Here is a 10,128-nt window from a genome sequence, read left to right as displayed (position 1 = left end):
GCCATATCCACATAGTATGTGTCATTCTAGCACATTCTAACAGATAAGAAACATTAGCATTTTGTTTCTTCATTTATACATTTTATTTTAAATGCAGTATGCTGCAGTGTAATCCCTAATGAATCCAGTGAGCAACTCCTATCAAGCCATAACTAAGTATAGTTTTCATAAGGTTTAGACAAATTCTATTAAATTCTATTAAAAGTCTGTGACTAAGATATACCCAGAGGTACAAACAATTCTTAAAAACCTTTTTTAGCCACTGCATTAAGTTCAAACAAATGATATGTACACAGGGTTACATGTGGTTGAAAGTCTAAGATTCATTTTAAAAAGATAAATGCTCAGACACATAAAATTCAAATAAGCAGTAATTACCTTCTCATCATCTGTCAGTATCAACATATATAAAATAAGAGGATTTTTTTTTCACAATAACTGGAAGTTGATGCATTCAAGGGATACTGAGTAAAAGCCAACCCAATTCAAGTCTAAAGAGGAAGAGCTGGCTGGCTGGGGAACTTTGGGTTTGCCCAACCTGGCCCCCATGGGTAGCACATGGGGGCCTCCGAAGTAACTGTGGGATCTGACGCAATGCATCCAATTTAATCCAACCAAACCATGAGACTCTCATTTAGACCCCAACTTCCTTGATACATAATTCTATGAAGTGTGGTTTCTAGGTTTCCCAACACGCAGGAGATTCAAAGGAGAAGATCAGAAGCTGAGTAAGAGGTGATTTCCAGATAATAAGCAAGGAGACAGAAAAAAAATCATAAAATTCAGGCAACAAGAATTTAAGAAGAAACATAAATGAAACTATTTGGTAAAAGGGCAAAAATGCTTATGTGCCTCAACAGGATGTCCCTGTGAGAGTCATGAGACAGTGGATGGAATCATTGAGCATAGTGTGAGATACAGTATAAGTACTCAATATACAGAAGGTGCTAAAAGATACTGAAAGAGAAGGTATCATGGCATTGCTGTGGTTAGGGTATGGTGTCAGAGTAGGTGCTCATAATGCTGGTTTCAATTGCAGAAAGATAAAATGCAATTTGTCAATCTCTTCTGAAACCTTCAGAAAGTTTGTAACCTTCTATTTAGAAAGATTTCCATAAAATTATTAAAAAGGAAAGTGTGTTCTCTTAAAAAGAATCAATGGATTGCCTCATTTTCTGGGAATGCCAGATCAACAAGAAGGGTCCTGTACATGTCCACCATTGTAATCTTCTTTTCGTACTTTTACACTTGATTAGAGGTGATATGTGTCATTTCCCAAATTACCTATTTTCCCTTCCAGTAGGTCAGCCAAGCTTTTACTCATTTGTGCCTGGTTCTTATCTGCTCTCCATATCCACTTCATGTATGTCTAATGTGTAGATTCATTAATGTCTTTATTTACCACTTACCTCATTCCACCAAAGATTCAAGGTGGCTTGTAGGAAAAACATACACACTGATAGTAAGAAATAAACACATAAAAATGAGGATCAGGGAATATATTTCAGTGGAAATCCCTGGTAGGCTGCATCCAAAAATAGAGATCTGCCATGGTGGGCATGTTTGGTAAGCATGTGGCCCAAGTGTAACCTAAGTGCTGGGAAGCACCACAGGGTGGTACGGGGTGGGTGGGAGGAGGGGAGACATTGAGCAGTGTATATGCACCTCCTAAGGGAAGATGAGGACCGTTGAGTCAGCTGACCCAAGAACAAAATCTAATCATCAGAGGGAATAATGACTTTAGTTACAGTACTATGGTTGTTTTTCAAATCTGTTGCTGAGCCAGTCAACTGGAAGAGTGTGAGGGCTCTAAGTAAACGATACAGCTTCTAATTTAGCAAATTCTTTTAAGCATGGCAGAATTGTCAATACTGCTGTGGGACCTCTCTAACAGAATGTAACATCAAGTCAGGAGGGGAATCAAATATACCCTTCAGATCACCTCAGTCTGCTGAGAATCTTTCCCTCTGCAGTGGCTCAAGTGTCCAGGGATGGTAACACTTGACAGGTCAGTGGCAACCACCCAGAGGGAACTTTAGAACAGCAGGAGAAATGATGGTGCACAGAAATACTCTCCCAGGAAAGCCATTCTGCATGGAAAAGAGAGGGCATATGAGGGGCTGGTGAAGCAATGGCAGCCACCAGTAAATGTTGCTGATTCGGTGCCAGGGCCAGTCCTATGGGACTGCTGCATCTTCTAAGCATCCTGCAATACAAAATTCTTAGCCTTGCCCTTCCTGTTGTCTACTCTGGGAGTTCAAGCTTTGCCCACCGATTTATCTCTTGCCCGCCAAGGATTATGCTATAACCGTTTCATTGGTTCTCTAGATTTTTATGATGTAGAAAATAGAGGGGGAATAAAACCACAGGGAAGCAGAAAGGAAGGACAAGAGGTGCATGAAGGTAGCCAGAAGGGAAATTTTCTCTTGAAGCACAAAGCAAGGCTGCACAGAGATGGGATTGAGAAGGTTTCTGGTTTGGTTTGGTTTGATTCGTTTTTAGGGAATGGTTCCAGGAAACTGATGGGATGTGAGGGTGTGGTTAGAAGGAAAAGAGGGCTTTAATGACTGTGGCTGTGGTCTCTGCATGGCATTGCTATCATGAGGCTTGATTGCAAGTAAAGAAGATGAATGTACACTGAAAATGTGTTTGGGGGACTGGACCATGTTGCCCACTATAATGCTCTAAGACTGGCCCGTGCAGGTCATGGTTTTGTACTTGTTATCCCTGCAATGACTTTTTGGCTTTCTGTGTGGATTTCTGCTGTCCAGCAGAACAGCAGTTCCTAACAGAGCCAGAGAAGCTGCAGAAAATGTGTCCATGAGCATATGTGAGAAGTTTCCAGGGACTCAACACACACACACACACAATCATACACACACACACTCACTCACACAAAACACTTAATAGGGAAAGGGAGAAGAGGAGGTTTTATAGGAGGGGAAATATTTGCAGATTCTGTGTGAGCAGTTGGTGGCAGGAGCTATTACAACCGGAATTACTGCTGTTAATGAATTCATAGGCAGGTAAAGTGGGAAAATGTGCCTTCTATGTAAGTTATAATAAAAGGATATCCCCATGTGCATATTAAAGATCATTCATAATCACCTAAAAGAAAAATAGAAATTACTTTAGTAAGGCACAAGAAGCCTACCATGATCTGGCGGTCACGTCAGCCTCATTTTTCATCTGAATTCTAGAGCTGTGGTTCTCAGCTGGGGGAGATCTTTGCCCCCCAGGGACATTGGACAGTGTGTGGCAACACTTTCGATTGTCACAACTGGTGGGGGAGGGGGGAATACTCCTGGCATCTGGTAAATAGAGGTCAGGGATTTGGCTAAACATCCTACAATACAGAGGACAGTCCTCAGAGGACCATCCCTATGACTAATCCAATGCCAGAAGCACTGAGGGTGAGAAACATATTCTAGATACCCTGAATCTCTTGTAATTACTCCAGCTTGGCTTGGCTCCTCAGTTCCAACCCCCTGATAGGACTGCTTCCTCTTCCTGGAAAGCATAGCCCAATCCCAAGCAACCATCAAGCTCTTACTCTTAACACATTTCCACTCAACTCTAGTCATGTCTTTGAGAACTTCCTTGACTTTCAGAGAATGACTTGGGTGCTACTTCCTGGATTCTGCCATTGCATTTTATGTACACTTTCATTATGGCACTATTATAATTATTGGTAATGTCTTGCCATCTTCTCTCCCCCCATCCATGACACTGTAAGTTCACCAAGACAAGGGGGGGGAGGATCTTTTTATTTTTTATCTTTATATTTCCATCTCTTGGCATTGTGTGATCAAAAAATATTTGTTGAATGGATAAACAAGTCATTTAATCTCTGGGGTGGTTTCTTTTATTTTAAAAATTGTACGTAATGTTATCTGTTCTGCCTTCATATGTTTATTAACATGATTGAATGAGATAATAGATGGCAAGTTATTTCATGTTTCATAAAGATAATAGCTTCTATTTACCAATCACCTTCTATGTGCATAGGACTGGGTTAGATGCTTTACACGTAATGCATCTAATTCTCCCAAATTGGTAAGAAGAGTGCTATTATTGCCCTCTTTATTGATGGGGACAACTGGGCATTAGGAATTCAAGTGACTTGTCTAAGGTCACAGAGTTAGAAAACAGCAGATTTGAAGCTCAAATCCAAATTTTAGGAGTGGGAAAGAGGTACAGACCTTGATATCAGTGCAAAAACCTAAGAGTTCAAAGATAGGGAGATTCCAAAAGATAGGGAATTTATCCAAATAATCAAGGAAAAATTTTTTTTTCCTGTCACCTGACCAACACTGAGACCTTTCTCAGGGAACCTGGAGCTTTAATAGCGTAATTACCCCACCTGATTAATCAGAATTGCTGTTTGTTTGTGCATGTAACATAACTCATTATGGCAAATATGCATTAGAAGGCCATAATATATGCATTTATTCAATTAAGTCTAATGTATTATTTAAGGCTCAGTGTGTGATATTTATCACTAGCAAATGCTAATTTATACAGATTATCAGAGTCTAATTAGGTGCACGGCTTGTGAGGATAGCCTGTTACTTAGAAGGTACAGCCATGACTTACTCTACTCTGGGCCAGTATATTAAAGAGTCTAGCAACCCGCACCACATGCACACTTTGTCTCCTAAAGTGCTTTAAAAGCAAATGGTTGGACCCCATTACCATGGCCCCCTCCAGTTTCTTATGAAAGCCATTGCCAACACCTTGAAGAGGAACCACTTACTCGGAATCCTGTATCCTCTTGAGCATCAATGTCCATCACTCCACCAACCAGAGTTGGTGCTAATTAAGTACCTGTCTTCCCCCATTTAACCAACCCAACTGTATGCCATACACAGGAGACAAGGGAGTGCTTGAAACATTCACTCGATAAACGAGCACTGAAAATCTACTCTGTGCCAGGCTTTGTACTCCGCTCAGAGGATACAGAGATAGATGGGGTGAGGTCCCTGTATCAGGGGATAAGAGTTAGGCAGACTTTAAGGCACAGACTGAAGCATCCTGCAGTCCAGAGACAGAGTTCTGACTCTGTGATTTATCAGCTATATGATCCCAGTCAAGTCACTTTAAACCTCCAATCCCCAATGTCCTCATCTCCTACTGGAGAGAACTTACACCTGCTCCTGGGGTTGTGATTTGTATTAAAGAAGCCACTAGTTTTGACACTAGATGAAGACCTGCCCTTTCACACATGCAGGGCCAGCCCTGGGGTCCTGCTGTGTATTTAGTCCACTTATTCAATCACACCCAATATTGCTTGATTGTTTTTTTCTTTTTTAAGACTTTACTATAGCTTTTCCTGAGAAGACAGGGTTGAGTGTTAATATTTTATTGTTCCACAGCAATCTACCCTAAAACATCTTTACAAGAATAATTATTGGGGCACCCAGGTGGCTCAGTTGTTAAGCATCTGCCTTCTGCTCGGGTCATGATCCCGGGGTCCTGGGATCGGGCTCCTGCTCTGTGGGAAGCCTGCTTCTCCCTCTCCCACTACCCCTGCTTGTGTTCCCTCTCTTGCTGTGTCTCTCTCTGTCAAATAAATAAATAAAATCTTTAAAAAGAAAAAGAATTAATTATTTTTCCAGTTTGTTTATTTTTTTCCTGATCCCTCTATCCTATCAGGCATTGCTTCTCTGTCTTTTCCCGGACGGAATATGTCTTATTCTCAGTTGTTCTCAGCCCTTGGCTCTCTTTTCAAACTTCCAACCTTGCATCTCAAAAAGAAATTCCTTAAGTTCACACGCCCAAGTGGGCAGAGGGGTCTTTGTAAAACCCTGCCTCTATAGTCTGAGATCAGTGGCCGTTTGCATAAAATGAACTGTACTCAATTTGGGAAAAAGACAGACTTGATAAACTACCTCTTTATATGAGCTTTGCCATAACAAAGAGATCATTTCTTTGTAACTAAAGGAGGAGGGAAAGAAAGAATTAGCTGGCCTTCAAACAAGGACAATACCTCACCAAATTTAAATCTTCTGAAATCTTACAAAAGGCTGTCACAAAGTGGCCGGGGTTAGAGTAACAACACCCTGTAGCTGTGGACTATTTTTGTTGTCAAGCCAGAGGGCATTTTACCAGAAATGGTTGTTGAGATGAACTACTTAGCAAAGTGAAAGAGAAGAATGTAAGTCATCACTATCTTAGTATAACCGTTTCTTCCCAAAAGAAAAGTTACAGTGATTGCACTTAGCACCATATACTCTCCACCAGAACTCAGCCTTTAAGACCTGACTGCCTTGGTATCATCAGCGAAGTAATAAGCCATCAAGAAGATCCTCCCAGCCAATCTTCCTCTACTCCTCACTCCCCCTTTGCTTCCACTAAAGGCAATTCCCCTCATCCCATAAATGCCTGGCAATTCCCCCCAAACTTGGTTTTTCTCTTACAATTGCCTTAATCTAGAATGATCTCCCTGCCCACCTCTACCTGTACACGCTCAAACCTCACCCATCCTTCAAGGCTCAGCTCAAGAAGAGTTGACATTTTTTGAGTCCATGCCACATACTGATTAGCTGCTTTATTTGCATGAACTCCCTGAATTCTTATACCAACCCTCAGATGAGCATAAGTTATCCCCATTTCACAGGAGAGGCAACTGAGGCCCAGGGAGGTTAACGGACTTGCCCCAAATCAAACAGCTAATAGAAGGCAGAGCTGGGATCTGAACCCGAGGATATGACCTCAGAATCTCATGCCCTTAACTTCTATGCTCAGTGCCTTCTGTGATTGCCCCCTGGAATGTTCTCCTCTCCTTGGAGCTTCCATTTATGTTCACTTCTCCTAAGACTATTCACATGCTACCTTGCACTGAAAAAGTCCTGCGTCCTTTTTCCCTACTAGATTAGATGACGGTTGAATCCACATCGGTTTTATATGTTTACTTTTAAAAAAAGTAGGGACGCCTGTGTGGCTCAGTCAGTTAAGCATCCGCCTTCAGCTCAGGTCATGATCCTGGGATCCTGGGATCGGGCTCCCTGCTCCACGGGGAGCCTGCTTCTCCCTCTGCCTGCCACTCCCACCTGCTTGTGCTCGCTCGCTCTCTGACAAATAAATAAATATATCTTTTAAAAAAAAAGTATACAGTAGGGACTCGATAAATATAAGAGCATAGACGTGATAGACCAGAACCAAACCTCACAATTTTTCTGCAGAATGGATGTGCTCATTTTAACATCCAAGAGGTCACTCTTGAACAGTGGAAATCCAGGGAAATATTCTGTGGTTAAACAAAGGAACCTCCTCCCAACTCACTTCTCTCCTCTATGCAGTATTTGGGCTGAAAATGTTGGTTTACAAGCAGACTGATTAAGGATGTGTTGGGGACTTAAAAGAAAACAAAAAAAGCGGGAGATTTGTCTCCACAGCAGGAAATGAGGAGCCAGAGAGAGGAAGCAACTGTAAAGAAGCCAATTTGTTTTTTCAAACATGAAAGGAAAAAAGATATATATAATTTAACCAAAAAATATCTCCAAACACCCAGGGAACCCCCCTGCCTGTCCAAACAGACAAAACACACCAACGTTCTATGTGTGTTTTTGTGGGTCGTTAATATGGGCAGTGCAGGGGAGCCCAGAAATGCACATGCACCAGACAAGAGCAGGGGAGTCAGAAACTGGAGGATGCGTAAGGCTAGCAAAGGCTGTGTGTCCAAAGATCCAGGGTTGTGAACAATTTCAGTGCACACGTGGTGTGACAGGGAGAGGGATTCAGGTCTTCTAACCCCATCAGCTCTTGACTAAAGTGCCTTAGGCCTTTCCAAACTTGATATTAAGAATCACCTGGGATGATTGTTAAAAACAGATTCCCAGCCTCCATCCCAAGCCTCTTGAGTCAAATTCTCTCCCAGAGGCACCATGAAATCTTTAAATTCAACAAGCACCTAAGGTTTTATAGGATCAACCGAGGCAGAGAAGCATGGCCTTGAGCAGTTAGAGCTAGATTCCTGTTTTGTGGCTGGCTGGGGTGCAGGGATTAGGATGTCCAGGTTCCCAGGTTAAGGCGTGGAGGGAAGCCAGATTAGAAACTGGGAGAGCAGCAGGTCCCTTAAATTCTCTGGGCCTCCACGGGCTTGGTCTGTGAAGCTTCTCTACTACATTAGCCCAGCAGTGCTTTCTGAAGGTGACCTTCTGGTTTCTGAGGGGATGTTTGCCAACAGCCATCTCATCATGACCACCTAACTACAAGTGCTTCCCAAAACAATTCTGGTACAAAACTACTAGTCCAGAGACTGTACAAAGGAGCTCTGTGGCAGCCAGTTTTCAAGATGGCCTCAGAAGAACCTGTCTACCAGCCACCATGCCGCCATGTAAACTGCTTCCGTATTGGATCATTCGTGATGGTGGAAAATCATTTTGCAGAAATAGTAAAGCGTGGCTTCTGGGGCATACATAACATTGCAGCCTCCACTTTGTTCTTGTGTATCATTGGATCACTCTCTAGGGAAAGGCAGCCACCATACTGTGAGGAAGTGCCAAAGCTCTATGGAGAAATCCACATGGCTAGGAACCAAGGCTCCCTGCAGCAATCACCTTCAGTCTGCTGACTGAGCCATCTTGGAACGAGACCCTCCATCCCCAGTCAAGCCTTTAGATGAGAGCAGCCCAGGCCAATATCTGGACTGCCAACTTATAAGAGACCATTAGCCAGGACCACCTTAGTAAGCCTCTTCTGAAATTCTGATCCACAGAAACTGTGTGAGTTATTGTCATTTTAAGCTGCTGTGTTTTGAGGTAATTTTTTATACTGTAATAGACAAATATACCATCTCTCTCTCACCCGGGTTTGATAATGGCTTCAGGGGGACCTAGGAATTGATGGTCCACATGGGTCCTACCTGGCATAATAACAACCACATGTATCAAAGGACTACTAGCCCCTTTACATGTGCAATTTCATTTAAAATTCTTAAGAGACAGACACCATTATTCCCATTCTATAGATAAAGAAATAAGGTTCAGAGAAGTCAATTAATGTGTCCAAGGCCTCTGATTTAATGCGGTGAAGTCAGAACTTGGAAGAAGGTATGCTTCAAAAGGAATTCTCTCTCTTTATGCTTTAAGGATGAGTACTATTCTATTGTATGTATATACCACATTTTCTTTATCTATTCTTCTGTCGATGGACATTTATTTCCACATCTTGGCTATTGTGATAAAGCTACAATGAATGTGGGGGTACAGATAGCTCTTCAAGATCCTGATTTCAGTGATTTTGGATAAATACCCAGAAGTGGGATGGCTGGATCATATGGTTGTTCTATTTTTAATTTTTTGAGGCCTTACAAAGGAAGTAAATTCTTCAATGCTCGACAACATGGATGAACCTTGAAGACATTATGCTAGGTGAAATAAGCCAGTCACAGAAGAAGAGATACTGTGTGATTCTAATTACATGAAGTATCTAAATAGACACGTAGAAGCTGAGAATAGAAAAGTGGTTTCCAGGGGCTGGGAGAAAGAGGGAGCAGCTATTCAAAGGGTATAAAATTTCAGTTATATAAGATGAGTAAATTCTGCTGTACAACGCTGTGCCTGTAGTGAACGATACTGTATTGTACACTTAAAACGTGTTAAGAGGGTAGATCTCATGTTAAATGTTCTTACAATAATTAAAAAGAAAAATTCTCCGCTCTGCGTCTGCTTACTGTAGAGTCTGCGGGCACTTTGTATCTATTTTAACTCATCCCTGATGGAGGGTGCTCTGTCTCGCTAAGCTGTGGTCTTCACGCCTGTGGGAAGGGAATGCATTAGGCTGCCCCTTGATCTGCATTCATGTAGTGAGAGGAATACAGGTTCAAGTGCAGGCTCCCTCAGCCTCGGTTGCTTCATCAGTAAAATGGAGGTAACAGCTACCTTGACAGAGCTGTTGAAAGAATTCAGTTTCACAACGCACATGTCGTTGTTTTATAAACTCTAGCAGCTTGGGGCGCCTGGGTGGCTCAGTCGGTTGAGCGACTGCCTTCGGCTCAGGTCATGATCCCGGAGTCCCGGGATCGAGTCCGGCGTCGGGCTCCCTGCTCGGCGGGGGGTCTGCTTCTCCCTCTGACCCTCCCCCTCTCATGCTCTCTGTCTCCCATTCTCTCTCTCAAATAAATAA

This window comes from Neomonachus schauinslandi, chromosome 13 (genome assembly GCF_002201575.2).
Source record: "Neomonachus schauinslandi chromosome 13, ASM220157v2, whole genome shotgun sequence".
Lineage (NCBI taxonomy): Eukaryota > Metazoa > Chordata > Mammalia > Carnivora > Phocidae > Neomonachus > Neomonachus schauinslandi.
Note: the sequence above shows the minus strand (reverse complement) of the source record.